The 21,012-nt window shown below is 39.4% G+C and overlaps 1 protein-coding gene across 2 annotated transcripts in view; it reads left to right on the forward strand.

The window, feature by feature from the left end:
• Positions 1–21,012, forward strand: part of GRIN2B (glutamate ionotropic receptor NMDA type subunit 2B) — a 426,215-nt gene that overhangs the window by 158,130 nt on the left and 247,073 nt on the right. The gene's annotated exons all lie outside the window — the stretch shown is intronic.

A 21,012-nucleotide genomic window follows, 5' to 3' on the forward strand; every position in this document is an offset into this window, starting at 1 on the left:
AGGTCTTCAGAAAGACCCTTCTGCTAGGTTTGCTCCTGTCAGCTCTTCTGTCTGGATGGAGCTAATAGCACATGAACTTATGTTTTACAGGAAAACCTGTTGTGAATGGAAGGAAGGAAGGAAGGAAGAAAGGAAGGAAGGAAGGAAGGAAGGAAGGAAGGAAGGAAGGAAGGAAGGAAGGAAGGAAGGAAGAGGAAGGGAGGGATGGCTATAGCTTGGATGTTAAGTATTATTTCTCAGAAACATCTTAGGTATAGCCATTTAGGGGTATGTGCATATGATAAACGAGGGTGCATGCACCTTGCCTTTTCCCTTACAACTCATTTTAGGGTCTTAGGAAAATAGGAGCTTCAAGTCAAGAAAGCTCTATAATCTGAGTTTAAGGACAGAAATTTGTCAGTGCTTAAAAAAGAAAAATAGGGTAGGAGTTGGAGGTGTTCCCTTCCTTCAGGATTATTTCTGTTTTCTAGGTTATAGATAGCTTTGAGCCACTTGAATTACAGTCTGTGATGAAAATGGAGGAAGAAAGAGAATAAAGAATGAGAGAGATTCAACTCTCCTTTCTCTCACTTTTATTCCTGGTGCTCTGTCCTTGGCACATGAAGGTCAATTAGAAAGCGTTCCTTTGGCCCAGGCTTTAAGCAGAGGTACATTTGTTTATGAATCATGTGAGGAGTTAAAAATGCAGATGCCTGGGTCCCACCCACAGAAAGACTGATGTAATTTTTCTTGGATGCACTCAATTGTAATTTTTTTAAAACAAAAAGCTCTCTGAGTGATGATAATGTAAAAGGGAAGTTGAGGTTTACTGGCTTAGATGGCGATTGGTTTTGGAAGGTAGTAATCATGGCTTCTACACACTTGGCTATAGAGTAGCCATCTCTGAAATCCTTGGGGAAAAGGGGTATATAATTCTCAGATTTTGTTAGTTCAGACCTCCCCCTCCCTTGCCTGCATATCAGTTTTAGAGAATGAGAGGTCCTCTTGAACATGACCGTTCTTTGACCTGTGAAAGGTGAAGGGAGGTCATCACACATTTAACTAGGTATATAGGTGGGCACTGTCACAGGGCCAAGGTCTACCAGCAGATGGGGGGGTGGGAACCCAGGCAGTGTCAGGGTGGTTAACGTGAGGGCAAGGAGAGGGAAATAAGTGCTGTTGTAGTCACACTGAGGTCAAAAGACGATGCCCTTAGTGGTAAGCCTGAAAGAAACAAGACTTGGAATTTTTTATTTGCTTCTGGAGCTTGACTAAAGCTGTGACGGAACTTCCTAAGGAGGGTATTTTCTAGTTCTAGATATTATCCGATAGGGAAGCTCTGTTTTCAGTTGCTTTTTTCTTGCGTTTTCCTGTGGGCAGTGGGAACAGGTATAGCCAAAGGTAGTGAACCTTCAAATAATAGAGTTTTGATCACATTGAGGAAACATCACTAGAATGACCATCTGTTATTTTTTTTCTTTATGATTTCCATGAGGGAGGAATCACAGAGATGTAGGGAGGGCCTGATACCTGCTTTGTCAGAACCTCGTTCCTTCATCTATAAAATGGAGTGGGAATGGGATGCCATGGAGCCATTGCGGTCTCTTTAGTTGTAAGGATGTTATTTCCTACCGTTTGTTATAAGTTACCTAACAGGTGGTAACATAGTGGCAGCCCCTATTCAGACCAGGATCGGAGATAAACCAAATGAGAGGGTTCCCAATTTGGAGACTCTTGGGTTCAGCAGTCATTTAAGAAAACTCAATTTATACAGAACACATTCTCTGTTAGCTTAAGAACCAGACCTAGGAATCAGGGAAAAGCTATAGAGTAAAATTAGGGTAAAAAGGACAAGGATCTGGAAAGAAAGAAGTTTCCCAGGCCCATTATGGCTGTCCTAAGGTAGGTTCTAGTGCAGCCGTGGGCAAACTACGGCCCGCAGGCCGGATCCGGCCTGTTTGAAATGAATAAAACTAAAAAAAAAAAGACCGTACCCTTTTATGTAATGATGTGTACTTTGAATTTATATTAGTTCACACGAACACTCCATCCATGCTTTTGTTCCGGCCCTCCGGTCCAGTTTAAGAACCCATTGTGGCCCGCGAGTCAAAAAGTTTTCCCACCCCTGTTCTAGTGTATTTATCCTCCTGTGAGGAGCAGGCCTGGACAAGGGGCCTCTAGTAATTCTTATATTTGAGTGCCTACAACTCTTTGAATGGATTGATTGAAATTGTGAGATATATTAGCAGTCATCTTCCAAGTCCAGGTTTATGGTATTATGCTCATGGGTCAATATAGATCCACATTTCCTCTCTACTTTCAGTTCAAGAGATGATAATTTTTAACATCATATCATATGCAAAATACTTTGCTAGGCATTTTTTCCAGTAATAACTACAACATTAACAATGACCATTTATATACCATACAGTAGAAAAAGGCAATTTTTCCATTTGTTCCCCATACTATCCAGTCATTCATGTAATAATTATTCATTGAGCGCCTGTTATGAGTGCTCAGGCACCACAATACTGAATGCAAAAAGTCACTTTCTTAATGTAGTTTGCAGCTGCGCAGGTCATTAGAGAATCACCAGTAAACCTAAAATTTCAACTGAAATAAGAACTAGGAATGGGAGGGATAGGATGACCTAGTCACAAAGGTCAAGAAGTGTCAGGATGAGTAGTGCCAGCTGGTCACAGAGAGGAGAAAAGAACATTCTAGACCAGGGGTGGGCAAACTTTTTGACTCGAGGGTCACAGTGGTTCTTAAACTGGACCGGAGGGCCGGAACAAAAGCATGAATGGAGTGTTTGTGTGAACTAGTATAAATTCAAAGTAAACATCATTACATAAAAGGGTACGGTCTTTTTTTTTTTTTTTTTTTTTAGTTTTATTCATTTCAAACGGGCGAATCCGGCCCGCGGGCCATAGTTTGCCCACGGCTGTTCTAGACAGAAGAAATAGTATGTGCAGTGGCCATGTTGGGGGAGGGTGCATAGGAGGTCAAGCATGAGAGTTTGAAGAAGGCCAGTGTGGCTGGAGCCGGAAATCAAGGATACAAGTAACTACAGCACAGAGCAGGAGGTGATCACTACCTGCAAAGTGCTTTCAGAGTTCTGTGATGGAGAGACCCCAGCTGGTGGAGAACAGCAAGGAACCTCTTCTTGAGTGCCACTTGAGTGGATAAATGTAGTATTTTTGAAGAAGGGCGTTGAAGGATGGATAGGCTTTCTGTAAGTGGAGATGGAGTGGAGGGGAAACAGGCAGAAGGAAGAGTAGAGGCTACAAAGCCTGGGAGGGTCAGCAGCTATCCATTTTGGCTCTCTTGTAAGTTAGATATGGGGTAGTAACAGATTATAAAGATGATAAGGTGGAGAATTGACTTTATTCTTTGGGCAGCAGTGCATTTTCCAACCTTTGCAGAAGAATGCAGAAAGCTTAATTTCACTGACATCAAAAAAATCTAAATTCATACAATAATGAGGTACTATATTTTATCCATCAGAATGACAATTTTTTAAAATTAAAATACTAAGTGTTGGTGAGAGTATGGGGAAATAGACACTCTCATAAATTCAGGATAAAAATATAAATTGGAATAACCTTTGTGTAAGACAGTTTGACAATAAAAGCCTCAAAAATATGTATACCCATTACAGCTATTCTACTTAAGGAAACTGATCCTATGACATTGCCAAAAGATTTATCTGAAAGATGGCCATCATAATATTATTTATCATAGTGAGTAATTTGAAACATTTTTACATGTTCAGTGATGGACTGCTTCGATTAAATTATGGTATGGAAGATAAATAGCCACTAAAAATCACATTACAGAAGAAAAGAATAATTAAATGGGAAAATATCATTCTATAAATACATGAAAAGAGCAGTAGAATAATTAGTCAACAAATGCTTATTGAGTTTCTACTATGGTTAGAACATTGTTCTAGGTCAGGGGTGGGCAAACTTTTTGATTCGAGGGCCACAATGGGTTCTTAAACTGGACCGGAGGGCCGGAACAAAAGCATGGATGGAGTGTTTGTGTGAACTAATATAAATTCAAAGTAAACATCATTACATAAAAGGGGACGGTCTTTTTTTTTTTAGTTTTATTCATTTCAAACAGGCCGGATCCGGCCCGCGGGCCGTAGTTTGCCCACGGCTGTTCTAGGTACTAGGGACAGTATAAATAGATTGATAGACCCTACTCTAGAAGCTTATATATCCAGTAGAGATGGGGGTGTGCAATCTGAAGGTTTTATCCAGTAGTAGTTGTGGTGGGGTATACACTCTGCGAGATGATACCCAGTGCAGTGTGTGTTTGTTAAAATGAATACTGTGGAGATATGAACATTTATAAAGGTTGATCTATAGACAACAAAAGCAGAAAAGTTGTTATGCCTGAATGAAGGTAATACAGATGTTTTAAGTGTTCTGTATATTCTTTATAATTCCCCAAGTTCCCATAATTACTAGATATTGTAAGACTCTTACAAGGATAAAAATTATAAAAAAGGAACACAAAGATCTTAGGAAAATTGCTAAATTTTTGTGGACTTCATTTTCATTTGTAACACTACCTCTTTTTAAGTTTGTCCTTCTGCATCTACTGGCCACACAAATAAAAATAAGCTAACAAAAACATGTCCCCCCTCAAAAAATACCCCACCTCTTTATATAGAAGCCTATATTTTGGAAGCAATGCATGAAAACCTTTTCCAAAAAAGGCAGATTCTCCTGAAAACCTTATAAAAATCAAATGAAAAGCAGAGTATTGCTTATTAAATTTATTTGGGGCCTGCTGACTTGTTTCTCTTAAGCCCAGTCAGATTACGTTTTGTTTCTGGATATGTCAGCACACAGTCTTTATAATGTTGACTAAGAAAAACGACTAAAAATATTTAATCAAAGAAATGGCGTGGCCTTGCCTGGCGCCTTGTGCAGAGAGAGGGGCTTATTATATTGGTCTGCTGACTGGGTCTAGAAGGAATTGTGGGGAGCAGCCACCGGGTTCCCCCATATGAGTCTCTTTTTTTCCTTTCTCTTCTCCTTGCCTGTTTGCAGTTTGTTGTCTTTCACCTACTCCATTTCAGTTCTTTTAAATCTATCCCATTTATCGAGTGTTGCTGTGCTTCAACATATTGCAAGTTTTAGCTCACCCCATCCCTGGCTTTGCTCACCTCTTCTGTGCTTTCATATCTGTTGGGCCTGAACTGGCATCTCCAGTGGCCAGAAGAGGTATGGCTCCTGATCTAGAAGAGAGAGAGGATCACCAACAATTAGCAAATACAGAATTCTCCCACCTCTGACATTGTCATTGGGACTATTTAGAATTTATGTGCACTGGCTTGACAGGGAACCAGAAAATCAACTTAGTTACCTGTGTTTTTCACTATAGAGCTGTGATGGGTGGGTGTGGAGGTGGTGATGACCACAGTGTTATATGCATTAGGACTTCCCTGCTAGGTCTCATTCTCCTTCTCTTGCCAAAAAAAAAAAAAAAAAAAAAAAAAAAAGAAAGAAAAAAGAAAAAGAAAGAAAAGAAAAGATTCTCTAAAAGGGACATTCATTTAAGCCTGCCTTAATAGGGAAGAGGCTTTCAATCTCTAGGATTTATACTGTCCTGAGGCTTAGTTCCTTAGCCAGGGGGGGATAGAATATGTAATGTTTGATATATATAGTATGTAGTCATATTACATATCTCTCTATATAAAAGCCTAAATGACTGAAGGACCAAAGGACCCGTCGACCGGTCACTATGATGCACACTGACCACCAGGGGGCAGACACTTAATGCAGGGCAGGCTCAGCAGGACCAGGACGAAAAGGAGCGGCAGGCAGGAGTGGCAGGTAGCGTTGTACTGCCAGTTTTGGCCAGATCCCTGCAGGCTATGCTGAGAGACCCCACGGGTTCGTGCACCGGGCCTCTAGTATTATATAACAATCTATTACATATAACATACTATATTATATTTATATTTAAATTCTTTCCCCTTCTTTCTTTGATAAGATGTTGTAAAGATGAGCTAATGCTTCTATTTGCTTCAGAGAAGATTAGGGCTTTTTTTTTCTTCTCCAATGATATTCTCTGTAGTTTCTCTACAGTTCTCATTTTTATTAGAAAATGAAAGAAGTGGTATCTTTGGGTGTTTTATAGCATCATAAAGCTAGAAGCCATATGTCAAAAAAACAACCAAAACAAAATTATTCCTTAAGATAGAACATGAGTAAGTTAACCTTACTTATGTTAGTTTTTGCAATACTGATAGTCTTAATGAGTTACAATCCAAGTCACAAAAATAATATAATTTGCTCATAACAGAAGGTATAAGAATGAGTTTACTTGCTTTGTCCTGCTTTGGTTTTGGACCTCTCCCTAAGTTATTATTAGATAATCCCTTATATTATTAGATACTTCCCTCCACAAGGGCCTCTCCTTTTGTCAAATGCCTTGTTTTTTGGAGTTTAAAAGGACTCTGGCTTGTTGATAGACCTCAAACATTTTTTATGACACAGTGACAGTTTCACCATCTCTGTTGTCCAGATAGTGGGTCTCAGGTGCTTTATAGACTCAATTAGAACTGTCACCCATAGTCTTGTCTCATCTCTCACCTCACCCCCTCACCCCCTCACCCACCAGCATACAACACCACTTTCTCATTCCTTTACCTTCTCACAACATATTGGGAAGAGAAGGAGAAGACACTTTATTTGAGGTCGCTCCTTTCTTCAAGATGGAGAGCTGTGTCACAGGGACTCCACAGTATAAGCATGGAACAGCTACTTCTGTAAAGGCGATCTTCCTATTCTGTCCACTGAATGTAGGGGTATCTCATCTGAGAAACAAAGAGAAAGGTTTCTGAAATCTGAACAGGTTATCAGGGCTGGCATTCTCTTACCTCCCACACATCCCTCTTAGAGACTGACATCACAGAGGATGCAAATTTTGATTTGGATAAAGATTAAGTCTCAAATATTGAATCAAAACTTGGTAAAATCTGCATTATCATTAGGTCTTCTCTCAAATTTGTCATAGGTCAGGACTGCAGATAATGAAGCAGGAGTGGGAGTATTGAAAGAACAATTGGAGAGAAAGGATTTCAGCATCCTTTAGGGCTTAATTTTCTTCCTGTCTTCTTTTCGTTGAATACATGGGGCATTCAATAGAGATCTCAGAAGGGCTATGTCTTAGAAGCAAGGTTAAATTAGTGCTAAAATAAAGGTTATCCAAAAATGCTATAAAAGAAACACACTAACCTGCAAGTAACTCCTTGCTAGAAAAAATCCTACATTTTAAAAGAATTTTAAAATAATTACTATATACATAACAGGGAAATATATACTATACACAGAAAAAAACTTACAATAAAATGGTAGAAACAGATGCAGAAGTAACAAAGATGTTCAAAATATAAGTAAAGGATACTAAAAGAGCTATTATAAATATGTTCAAAGTTGTAAAGGAAGACATGAACATAGTGAGGAAGAAAAAATGGAAGATATATTTAAAAGACCCAATGGAATTGAGAGGGGAGGAATTCTTAATATTTGAATTAAAAAATAAACTGGTTGGGATTAAGTGTAGAATAGACATTGTAACAAAATATAAAGGATCTAGAAGAAATGGGAATAGAAACTATTCAAAATTAAGCACAGAGAGAAAAAAGAGAAAAATATGAAAAGTTTCAGTGATTTATATCATATCACTCAGTCCAACATGTATATAATTTGAGGTCTAGAAGAGAAAATCAAAGAAAAGATATTGACAGAATTAATGCCTAAAATAGAATTTCATATTTGATAAAAACTATATGAAAGTATTTGATTAACATAATTTATGAAAGTTATAAATCCAAAGACTCAAGTGTTTCAGTAAATCTCAAACAGAATAAACAAGAAGAAAACCACAATAAGCTACATCATAATAAAATTTCTGAAAACTAGTGATAAAGGAAAAAATTTTAGACACAATCAGAGAAAAAAGGCATATTACACTCAGAGGAACAAATATGAGTAATAGCAACTTTTCATTAGAAGTATGCAAGCCAGGAGAGATAGATCAATGACTTTAAAATGCTGATTGAAAATCCTCACCTAAGAATCCAATACTCATTAAAAATATCTTTTAAATATCTTTAAAATAATGACTTTTACAGAAACAAAAGCTGGGGTAATTAATCAGTGGGATACTTGTTCTTAAGAGATATTAAAGAAAGTTTTTCAGACAAAAGAAAAATAGTATCAGATGGAATGTGAATCTAGACAATGGATTGAAGAACATTATAAATAGAAATTTGTGGAAAACATAAATGGTATATATTTAAGAATATATTTGATTGTGTAAAGCAAAAATAATGTGTTATGGAGTTTATGATATACGTTGAAACAAAAAAATATGATAACAATAGCCTTAGGAATGGAGAAGGGTGAAAGTTACTGTTGTAAACTTCTTATACTGTGTAGTGATATAACATGATTTGGAGAAAGAGAGTAATGATTTAAAGATGTATATAGTAAATCCTAAAGAAACCATCAAAACAATGGCAAAGAATATAGCTAATAAGCCAATGGTGGAGATAACACAGCATTATAAAAAACAGTAAATCCAAGAAAAGTCTAAAACAAAAAAGAAACAAAGAATAGACATAAAAAATAGAAAACAAATAGAAAGATGATAGATTTAGATCCAGAAATATTAGTGATAATACTAAATGTAAAAGATCTAAATACTCCATTGAAAGGCACAAGTTGTCATATTGGATAAAATCTAAGACCCAACTATATGCTATCTATAAGAAACCCAATTTAAATATAAAGATTTAGATAAAAGTAAAAAGATGAACAAGATATACTATGTAAGTGCTAATCAAATGAAATTTGAATAGGCTATACTAATATCAGACAAAGTAGACTTTCAGGACAAGGAATATTACCAGGTATGAAGAGGAATAGGTCATAATGAAAAAGGCCTATTTTTTTCAAAAAGGCATACATCTAATCACTTCAAAATACATGAAGTGAAAACTGATGGAACACTGATGGAAAAGAAAAGTAAGTAAGTAAGTAAACAAATCTACATTTATGTGAAATTTCAACAGTCCTCTTCAGCCACTTATAAAGAAGTATGGCAAAACGTATTTAAGGTATAGGTGATTTATCTACCACCTTTACCTAATTGATTATAGAATATTTAGTTCAATAATGGTGGAAAATACATTATTTTCTAGTACATATGTAATATTTACAAAATGGACAATATTCTGGGCCATGAAACAAGTCTCAAAAAACTTAAACTGATTGAAATCTTACAAAATGTATAAATATCCAAATGGCCCTTGGCAGAAAAAAGTTACCCAACCCTGATTTAGAGCTTTGACTACTGCTTGACTGACTGAAAGGGTGGAACTACCTTACATATGTCTTTCAGAATCTATTAGATTGGCTCCTTTTGACCAAATATGTTAGAAGGGTGGTACCATTATTTTTAACCAAATATGTTACAAGTGTTTTTCCCTCCTCTCTTTTTGCACATCCAAATTCCCTTCTGAAGTTCCTGTGTTAATAATTCATAAGATTTTAGGCGTAGCCCTTTAAGAAATATAATACTGAAAGAAAAATAGACAGACAAAACAGTTAATTTAATTGAATTTCATACCCCAATTTTCATTTGACTTGTTATCTTATACATATTACGAGTTAAGACATATTTCATACCTAGGATTGACAATATTTATGGGCAGCTCCTTATTGCTTCATTGCCTCCCATATTTATTCAGTGTAATGGAGAAAGTTAGGAACGTTTAGAAGTCTTGGAAACTCCAAGGAATATATTTCCTTCAGGTTAAGTTTGGTTAGTAGAGAAAATCTGGCTCTGAAGAGGATGGTAGGCTTACAATTGCTGTGGATTCAATAGCTCACTTGATTGGAAGATGTTTGAGGCTAGTGGCTATCTCTTAGTCATATATGGCTCCAAAGAAACATTTCACAGTGGTGTGCACTAAATTTTTCTTAAATAGTGAAATAATTAAGGGTCTCTGGTTACTATAGGGGCCAAAATTGATCCCAGGCAAATGATAAAACAAGGGAAGGTTGTTTTTATGCTCCTTCCTTCCACTCTTTTCATGTAGCATCTTTCTTCTTTTCTGAAGTCTGCTTTCTTCCCTAGCACAGTCCCTTCCGGTTGCTCAGGGCCATTAACTAATCCTTGATAACAATGAACTGATCATTAGGTTAGTCTTTGGATGTGATGCATCTTTCAGATGTTTGCATTTTAACAACATCCTCTTGAGGGCAGAGGGATGTAATTCAAAGTTCAAGTTTGAGGCCAGGAACGGCCTTCACCAAGTATACGCTGTATGGTAAAGTGTATAAGGATGGGCAGATCCTTTCCTTCTTTACTTTAGTACTTGGTTTCAGAGAAAGAGGATGGTTTGCTTGAGGAGTGGGGTAAGCTCCATGTAAGAAATGACATTTGGGCTGGGCCCTGAATGTGAACAATGAGTTTTTCCAGTGAAGATGCGGTACATACATATAATAGAATACTACTCAGTCCATTTTTGTGGGCAGGGAGACCAGTTACCAGTTTATTAATCAGCCAAGACATAGTAAAGGCATAGCAATGAGGAAAAAGGGAAAAATTGATTGCCTTCTAGATAACTAAAATATAGAATGGATAGCATTTAGTGACCACGTTCTCATCCTCATCCCAGCTCATTTATTCATTAATTCAATCATCATTTATCTAGCCCTCAATGTAGGCCAACCGTTGTACAAAATACTTGAGAAACAAAAAAGACATGGCTCCTTTCCATAACAAGCTCAAAGTTTAGTAAAGAAAATTGACAATTAATAATTGTAGAGATACGCATAGCAGAGATAAGCAATGTGTGCTGTTAAATTACAGAGGGAAAAAAAGGTTCTAAGAAGCTCTATGAAGGTAAATTCAGTGTTGAACTCATGGTTACATCCCTATCATGTAGTAGAGTTAAGGAATCTACCAGGTGCTTAATAAAAATGTATTGAATAAATATTTGAGCTTGGGTAGGAGGGCATAAAGGCAGGAGAATGGCAATTTTTTCACTTTATTGTATATTAGAGAAGGAACCTTTCTCTTGTTTTTTGTAAATGGATGGTTCAAAATATATAGGATAAAGAAGATGTGGTACATATATGCAATGGAATACTACTCAGCCACAAGAAAGGATGAAATAGTGCCATTGGAACAACATGGATGGACCTTGAGAACATTATGCTGAGTGAAATAAGTCAGTCAGATAAAACTAAGAATTATATGATTTCATTCCTATATGGGATATAAAATTGAAACTCATAAATACAAAAAGCAATGTGGTGATTGCCAGAGGGAAGGGGTCTAATATAAGGTGACAGGAGAAGATTTGACTTTGGGTGTTGGGCACACAGTGCAATATACAGATCTTGTAACATAGAAACCCACACCTGAAACCTATATGTTCATATTGACCAGTGTCATCCCAATCAATTTAATAAATAAATTAAAAGTATATGTATAGCCCTGACCGGTTTGGCTCAGCGGCTAGAGCGTCAGCCTATGGACTCAAGGGTCCCAGGTTCGATTCCGGTCAAGGGCATGTACCTTGGTTGCGGGCGCATCCCCCGTGGGGAGTGTGCAGGAGGCGGCTGATTGATGTTTCTCTCATCGATGTTTCTGGTTCTCTATCCCTCTCCCTTCCTCTCTGTGAAAAATCAATAAAATATATTTAAAAAAAATATATATGTATATAGGATTGTCTCTAGGTGGTGAGGCTTAGGATAGCAGTAGGTACTTGGTTATGTATCTTGTTTTCTCTTTTATCTTGGGTCTTGTGTGGATTATATTGGGGGTTGCAGCTAGCTACCCAGAGTAGGGTCAGAATAGCTATTTGTTTCCCCTTTGTTAGCCTTTGGGATTTAGCTAGTGGTTTGGAACGTTCCTGCTTATTGTGTAAAAGATAAGGACTCTCTAAGGGAGAGGCTGTGTCCAAATATGGGCTAGAGATTAAGGAGTGAAGTAGCTACCCAGGACCAGAAACCTAAGTAGGAGAATCCTATGAGGAAGGTGAAATTTCAGGGCAGGTTGTTTATGTTGCTTATTGATTTGTCCAGTTCACCGGAAGAATCTCCATTTAATTATCAACGCTAGAAGTTCTGTACTTCATTTTATTAAGGGAGGTATATTGAGTCCATTGTCTCTTAATTGCAACTAAGAAGTCCAGCAAATTCTGATAAACCAAACATTTTTTTGTTGTTCAATTATTGTTAAAAACTGACTTAATATGAATTCATTTGGCAGCAAAATCTGACCTAAAGGGATGTGAAACTACTTATAGTCTTAATGTAATCATAAAAGCGTTTCTATTTTTTTTGTTTTGTCAGAGAAACATTTATGTGTTTGATTATAGAGACATCCCTCGGGTGCATTTACTAAATATTATGCACCCCATATTACTTTTTTAAATCTGAAAATTTTAAAATTATCAGGCATATCCCTTCTCCTAGAGTTGTGGGTAAAGGATTGTAGATTTATATTTTCTTTCAGAGATGAGTAAAGGCTTTTGAACAAGATAGGTGGGAGTTCAGTTTTGAGGATGCATAGAATCTTATTTTGCTTCCCAGCTGGAGGTAGTATTATCCCCTGTATTAGTTTGCTAGGACTGATGTAGTAAATGCCACTGACTGGGTGGCCTAAACAACAGGAAAATTTGAAAATATATTTTTATTTATTTCAGAGAGGAAGGAAGAGGGAGAAAGAGATAGAAGCATCAATGATGAGAGAGAATCAATAATTGGCTGCCTCCTGCATGCCCCCTACTGGGGATCGAGCCTGCAACCCAGGCATGTGCCCTGACCGGGAATTGAACCATGACCTCTTGGTTCATAGGTCAGTGCTCAACCACTGAGCCATGCTGTCTGGGCCAGAAATTTTTTTTTAATGAAAATTCTGGAGGTTAGAAAACCAAGATCAAGGTGTCGGCATTTTTGGTTTCTCTTGAGGCTTCTTCTTGTCTTGCAGAAGGCTGCCTTCTTGCTGTGTCCTCCCATGGTATTTCCTCTGTCTGTGCATGCCCCTCATGTTTGTGCATGCCCCTGGTGTCTCTGTGTGTCCAACTATTCTCTTCCTGAAAGGACACTGGTCAGATTGGATTAAGGCCCACTCAAAGGGCCTCATTTTAACTCAATCTTTAAAGGCCCTACCTCCAAATAGTCTCACTCTGAAGTGCTGGGATTAGGGCTTCAACATATGAGTTTTAGAGGGACACAATTGAAAACATGTGAATGTATTTTTTAGAGGTTCTAACAACTGTTGAGAGTGTTACTCTCACTTGATGGATAGGGGCCAGAGTTGCTAGTCTGTAGTGTAAGAGTGAGCCCTGCATGATAAAGAATGGTCTGCCCTGAAGGCCAATAATTCCTCTGGTGTGAAACCCAGAGGGAGCATCCAAAGGACTTGGAACAGTCCCGGGCATGGGGTTTGTCATGATGGTCCATCTTTGATGGAAAATTGAGGCCTGGCGATCTTTAGGTTATGAATGTTCTCTTCTTAAACCAACTTCCCACTCTCCCTCTTCACTCACTTTTCAGTTAGTTCCCTCAGGCAGCATTTCTGGACTCTGTGAAGCAGATGTAATAAAAAAATTGATTTAAGTACATGAGGTTTGCATCGGAGTTCTGGCTCCTCAGTCTCTAGGAAAATTGAGAAATTTACACTTTCGATGTTTCCCCAACTCACCTTAGACTCTTTGACTAAAATAACACCCCCTTTTAAAAATAAATCCTGCCTTGCCTCCAGGCTTACAGTGGTATGAAATAAAATTGCATGCAGAGCTGAGACAAGAACTCAACAACCAGGGCACAAATTAATACCCAGAAATGTGCCTCTGGCAGGTATGGGCTCTTCCTGGAACGGCCTGTGCTTCCAGCACGTCCCCTCTTTCCCACTGGGCCCCTTGCTCCTTCCTGCTCTTTGGTAAACATGAAGGGAGTGGGGATATTCAGTCCCTTTCATGTTTAGAACATTGAAATGCTTTCCAAACATCGTCATATTCATTAGAGCCGCCTTCGGTTGTTAATGACATTATAAACCAGTGCCGCACACAGATGTTAAGAATAACTACAAAATGTATCTGTTTCACAGGCATTCACTGCCCAGACAGTACTCCATTTATGTTTTCTTGAGTCATGCTGCATTATTCAGTCTTCTTTTTACAATTTTGACATCCTGGAGAAACAAAAACTGTAACAATTGCCACTACAATATAAAAATAAAAATGAATAATTCAGAACGCCTGCCTTATTTTCCTCCCCCTGTCTGACTGACTGATCCGACGTTGATTTCCATTTCACAGTGCTCAGTAAGGCAAGCAGAGGAGAATTTTCAGGTATAGAAATAAAGACATGGAGCATTTTAGTTGTTTGCCCCAGAACAACCCATTCCTGAACTGCCTGAAACTCTTGGGCTGACTTTAATTCACTTTGCTTATATATGTGGGCTCTACTTACTCTCTATCCATCCTCACATTATTCTGAGGAGGCTAACAAACCACAGTCATTTTTCTAATCAGCAGTTTTTGAAGCCCCCTTTATTATTACTTTTTTCCTCAACAATTTAACCAGCAACTGTAGCTTCAGGTTCTTCTCAGGTCTAATGCTATTGTGCATTTGTGCATTACATATGTGGTAGGGTCAACATCCTGAATTCATTCTATTTGAAAGCAGGAATGGGATTCTGAGGGTCCTAACAGCAATTCCCTGGCTGTACCAGGAGCCTTTCTGATACACCCTGTCAAATTCTCAGGCATCTCTTGGCTAACAGGCTTCCTGACCTTTCGCTTGCTCCCAGTCAGTGGGCATGGCTCCAGCTTGGCTCGAGTGTACGATGCAGAGCCAGTACAAGTGCACCACTGGCTGGCTGTCACTCATCCCCTTGGAGGGATTTGAGAAAGAGGCACTGGGGATACACAGCTTGCTAAATAACCCACGCTTCCTTCAGTTGGAATTTTCTACCTGATTTGAGGCCATTTCCAAACTTTTATTCTACTTTCAAAATCATGACCAAGGATTGGAAATTGATAGAATTTTTTTTTTTTTTTATCAAACCTCCAATTGGCCATCAATGATAAGGATGAGGGAAGAACTTCTTGTACATTCTAATGGTTAATTAAATTCTTCATATTTGTAAAATGGCATTCCAAGAAGACAAAAGAGGATAAAAGAATCCATGCATGGGATTAGTAGGCTCATCTCTTTAATATACTATGTGGCAAGGTTTTTATTTTTGCAATTTCAAGTTTAGGGTTTGGGGCCTTTATATTTTTATTTTTCTCTTTATCCACTACCTCTCTCCCACCCTCAATCAAAGAAGAACAAACATCTGATTTTATCCCCCCTTCTTTCCAGGACATTAATGTATATTAATATAAACAGGCAAAAGCCTGGTTAGGGCCCCACTTTATTGACATACCCTTTAATCATTTGTGAGGGGTGGGGGGCATGTGATGTGGAGGTGGGTGTGAGAGTGAAAAAGGGAGAGATGCTTCAGTTTCAGAGGGCCTGGAGGCAGTCACAGAGAGCTGTTTCCATGGCAGTGCTATGGAAACCAGGGTCTGCTGCTCACTCTTTCCCAGAGTAGAATTTCCATGCTTTGTATAGCATGGGCTCTCAAAAAGCTTGCTGGTGTTTTATATGAACTAGGACTTTATTGTCGTGACCTCATTGTAACCTATCATCCTGGCCTCTTATAAGTGGGAGGAAATGGAAAAAAAATAGGAACCTACTTCAAAACCCTGGTAGAAACTCTAAACCTTAAATCTTTCTGTGCATTTTCCAGTAGGATGGAGAGAGAAATTAGTTTTACTGTATATCAATTGTCATTTCCATATGTATCCATTTTTCTGGGTTTCATTTCATAGCATTGTCAAATCCCATAGTATTAAAGATCCCAGTTTCTTGTACCATTTTTTCCTCCATAATCTGTAGGACTAAGGGTACAGCATCCGACCCTTAAGGGACCAGACAGCTCTTATATTAAGAACACATGGTGGTCTTATCCTTCATACGACTTGTAGGTGTGTGCTGATTATCACAAATGGTGAGCAGATGAAAGACCATGGATGATGATTCTTCACTCTGCAAACACCTCTCGAGTATGTGCACTCCTGGCAGTGCGTTTGTGGCGTCATTTCATACATGGAGAACTGCAGTGTGAGTGTGTGTGTTTGAATGTGAGTTGGGTCTCCTGACATAGGTTGTTGATTTATACTTTCAATTATCACCTGCTTGTGTTCGTTTAATGGAAAGATTATTGTGTAAGGAGTGACGTCAAATGAAGCCCATGAATCCAAGTAGCAAAGAAAAAATGCTAACATTTACAGACCATTTTTAGAAGAGAAGACAGAAAATACACGACTATTTTAAACCACCTTTCTGCTTCAAACACAGGCATAGTGGACTTTGATGAACACCACCGGGCAAGGTGGTTTGCAATGAGAGCTTGTTTTGTTAGACTTTAAAAAAAAGGCTTTTTTTTGTTTGTTTGTTTGTTTGCTTTACTTCTCCAACTCTCAGATTACACAGAAACATTCTCAAAGTCCCATTACTAGACTGAATACGTCTTTTCTACAACATTTTTAAATTTTTCTAGTACATATCCCCAAATCTCCCTTCTCTAATGACTCCACTTCCCTCCTAATAAACAATCCACCCTTAATCATTTTTAATCATTTTCTGCTCAAGGAATTTGTGAATCTCTGGATACTCAGTGTTTGTTTTATTCTTACGGTGTCAGAAGAGAAATATGTATATTTCTCTGTTCTGTATGGTGCCTAATATTAGATCAGTGCTGAAATATTCTTGTCATGTGTTTTTTGTTTGAGAGATTTTTGCTTTGTGGCTTAACATCAGTATCACTATATTTGCTCATTGATCTGAGGAACGGTACCTTGAGTAATGCTTAAATATTTGCTGCCCACCTAACGTTATCCCTCATTTATTCAACCAGTATTCGTTCATTTGTTTGTTCACTCATTCATCCTTTCTCATTCACTCAACCACAGCTGGCTTTGCTGTGCATAGCATTGTGCCATGTATCAGTCACACCAAAGAAGCCGAAGATACCTTATATCAAGCTGAACCATATGAGGTTTCTGATAGTCTAGTACTGTGTTTGACCTGGAAAAGGGCAAGTTTATATACTTTAACCTAAGATAAAGGTACAGTATAAAAAGAGTTAGAAAAACAAGACTGACATTTAAAGATAGATTTACAAAAAAAAAAAAGAGGTGAAGGTTAACAGAAGAGTTGAAAATAATGTTCAGAGACAGGAGGAACTAAAAAATAAGAGTCCTGACCTTCTCAGTTTGTCACATGTGGCTATTTCAATTTTGATTAGTTAAAATTAAATAAAATTAAAAATTCAATTCCTTAGAAATATGAGCCATGTTTTGAGTGCTCAATAGTCACATGTGACTAGTGTTTATCATACTGGACAGCACAGATAGAGAACATTCCTGTCATCACCAAAAATTCTATTGAACAGTGCTGCTAGGCAGAGAGGAAATTGATCATGGAAGAAAAAAAGAAATTGAGAGAACTTAAACTTCCTTAGGAATTAATATCTGTAATGATAGGGAAAAGGTTTGGTGACTTGGGGGAGGCTCTGGTTATTCACTGAAATTCATTAGTTCTCTTCTTAGGTATTAAGCCTTGTGGCTGTTACATAACTGTTAGTGGCCCCAGTGAAATTGGTCACAAATCCCAGAACATATAAAATGGCTGAGATGGCCAGAAAGGAGAGAATTACTACAAGGCAAGTGTTTTCTTTAATATGATGCTTATTTTATATGGCTAAATGTAACATTGGTGGTCTGGCTTGGCTCTTGGCTTTCCTTATTGTCCCTCTAGCTGAGAGTTAGTGCACACCGAGGAATGCGCAGAAGAGGAAAGCTGTCATTTGCAATCATCTTTTGAAAGAGTTTTGTACTTTAGGCATTAAGTTTCTAAATCTAAACACTTCCCAGGATGCCTAGAAACTCAAATGTTTGATCCCAGCTCTGTATCTTGGCTGTCTCCTTTCTTGTGATATTTATCTGTGGTAGGTTTCTTATTTCATCTGAAAAGAACCATTTTGGGGAATCCTCAAATGGTGACACATTCCATCATTTTTGACTCTGAGTCAACTGATGGTGCATGAGAACACACGTAGACAGAAGCAAAAACACCGTCAACCTTGTCATTTTCAAATATCCCCAAAGGTGAGGCTGTACCACTTAATTAGAGCAAGGCTGAGAAAAAACAGAAAACATCTTGAGAAGATGTCGTTACCTATTCTACGAAATTAGACACACCTTTACTAAATTGGATGTAATCACATCAAAAAAGGCATATAACCCTAGCCAGTTTTTCTCAGTGGATAGAGCATCAGACTGCAGACCAAAGGGTCCTAGGTTTGATTCTGGTCAAGGGCACATGCCTTGGTTGCAGGCTCCTCTCTAGCCTGGGCCCTGGTCACGCTCAGGCAGGAGGCAACCAATGGATGTGTTTCTCTCACATTGACGTTTCTCTCTTCCTTTCTCTCTCTCTTCTACTCTCCCTAAAAGTCTATGGAAAAATATCCTCGGTTGAGGATTAACTTAAAAGAAAAAAAGAAATATATTTGGCCAGTATGGCACGGCTCAGTGGTTGAGTGCTTTGACCTATGAACCAGGAGGTCATGGTTTGATTCCCAGGCAATTCCCGATCAGGGCACATGCCTGCGTTGTTTGCTCAATCCCCGGTGTGGGGCATACAGGAGGCAGCTGATCAATGATTCTTTCTTATCTTTGACTAGAGGCCCAATGCACGAAGATTTGTGTAAGAATAGGCCTTCCTTCCCTTGGCTGCTGGCCTTGGTTTCCCTTCAGCACCCAGGACCCAGGCCTTTGCTCTGGCTGCCGCCTCCCGCCTTCGCTCCGGGGCTGGGCACCACCTCCCGCCTTCGCTCTGGGGCCGGGAGCCGTCATCTTTGTTGCGTTAATTTGCATATTCCCTCCTTTTTGACTGTGGGCGCTGCCATCTTTGTTGCGAAGTGATGGTCAATTTGCATATCCTGTCTTTTTAGATAGGATGTTTCTATCTCTCTCTGCCTCTCTGAAATCAATGAAAAAAATATTTTTTAAAAAACAATACATTCCCTGACTGGTTTGGCTCAGTGGATAGAGTGTTGGCCTGCAGACTGAAGGATCCTGGGTTCAATTCCAGTCAAGAGCATGTACCTTGGTTGTGGGTGCATCCCCAGTAGGGGTTGTGCAGGAGGCAGCTGATTAATGTTTCTCTCTCATAGATGTTTCTAACTCTCTACCCCTCTCCCTTCTTCCCTGTAAAAAATCAATAAAATATATATTTTAAAAAAGCAATACGTTCTAAATTCTTTACTCCATTTACTTATACCTTATTAAATAAATTGGCATTTTGGAGTTAGGCAGGTTTGGGTCTAAGTCTTATATATGACCTCTGGTAAGTGCCTTATTCATTCTGACTTTCAGTTTCCTCATTTGTTATGGAACCTTATAGAGTGGTCATTAGAATGAAGTAAGAATATGTGTAAAGCACTAGAAAATAATAGGTTCCATTTAATTTTAGCTATTCTTATTACTCTTATTTTGTTGCTGCTGTTGTTGTTATTGCTGCCACCAAACTTTTTGTCCTCACCCAATTTCCAATTCCTGATACCCAGAGTCCCAGGAATATAGTAATGTTTGGGATCTACAACATTCTCACATGCTTGTTTTGCCATCTGGTTCTCATTTTTGCCCACTCTTATTCTATCCTTATATCATAACTAGAGGCCCAGTGCACAAAAATTTGTGCACTCGGGGGGAGGGGGGGGCCCCTCAGCCTGGCCTGTGCCCTCTCGCAGTCTGGGACCCCTCGGGAGATAACGACCTGCTGGCTTAGGCCTGCTCCCAGGTGGCAGAGGGCAGGCCCAATCCCTAGGTGCAGCCCCTGGCCGGGCTCAGAGCAGGGCCAATTGGGGAGTTGGGGCGCTGCCCCTTGTCACGCTCAGGGTAGGGCCGATTGGGGGGTTGGGGCGCCACACCCTGTCACACACAGAGCTGCAGGGCGATCAGAGGTTGGGGAGCTCCCCCGTATCAGGCACAAAGCAGGGCTGATCAGGAGGTTGGGGCGCCTTCCCCTGTCACGAACAGAGCAGGGCAGATAGGGAGGTTGTGGCCCCATCCCCTGTCACACACAGAGCCGCAGGGAGATCAGGGGGTTTGGGCGCTGCCCCCTGTCACGCTGATCCCGGTCCTGGGAGGCATATTACCCTTTTACTATATAGGATAGAGGCCTGGTGCATGGGTGGGGCTGGCTGGTTTGCCCTGAAGGGTGTCCCAGATCAGGGTTGGGGTCCCCACTGGGGTGCCTGGCCAGCCTAGGTGAGGGGATGATGGCTGTTTGCAGTTGGTCACACACCCTTCAGGGTGGGGGTCCCCACTGGGGTGCCTGGCCAGTCTGGGTGAGGGGCTGAGGGCTGTTTTCAGGCTGGTGGGTGACGGAAGCTCCCAACCGCTCCTTTTTTTCTTTTTTCTTTTTTAATTCTGGGCCAGCTTTAGCTCTGAGGCTCCAGCTCTTAGGCCTCCGCTGCTGAAAGTAGGTAATCGAAACAGTGTATGACTCCAGCTCTGACTCCAGCTCTGAGATCCCAGTTCGCTGAAAGCTGGTTTCTGGGTTTTTCTTTTTAGCTTCTAAATTTGTTAAAATGTTTCAAACTGCAGGCTCAGAGGCCTGCAAGGCAGGCGGGGAACGTTGGTTTCCTCCATCACTGAAGAAAGCAAGCCTCATGTTAGTTTCAAGCTGCCTGTCTGCTGGCCGCCATCTTGGCTGACAGTTAATTTGCATATCGCCCTGATTAGCCAATGGGAAGGGTAGCGGTCGTACGCCAATTACCATGTTTCTCTTTTATTAGATTAGATTCTTATATTCAGTATTCAAATGGATGACTCTTTAAATAGCTTTATTGCTTGGTTTTTACTTT

The sequence above is a fragment of the Myotis nattereri genome (genome assembly GCF_964212035.1).
Source record: "Myotis nattereri genome assembly, chromosome: 2".
NCBI classification, from domain to species: Eukaryota; Metazoa; Chordata; class Mammalia; order Chiroptera; family Vespertilionidae; genus Myotis; species Myotis nattereri.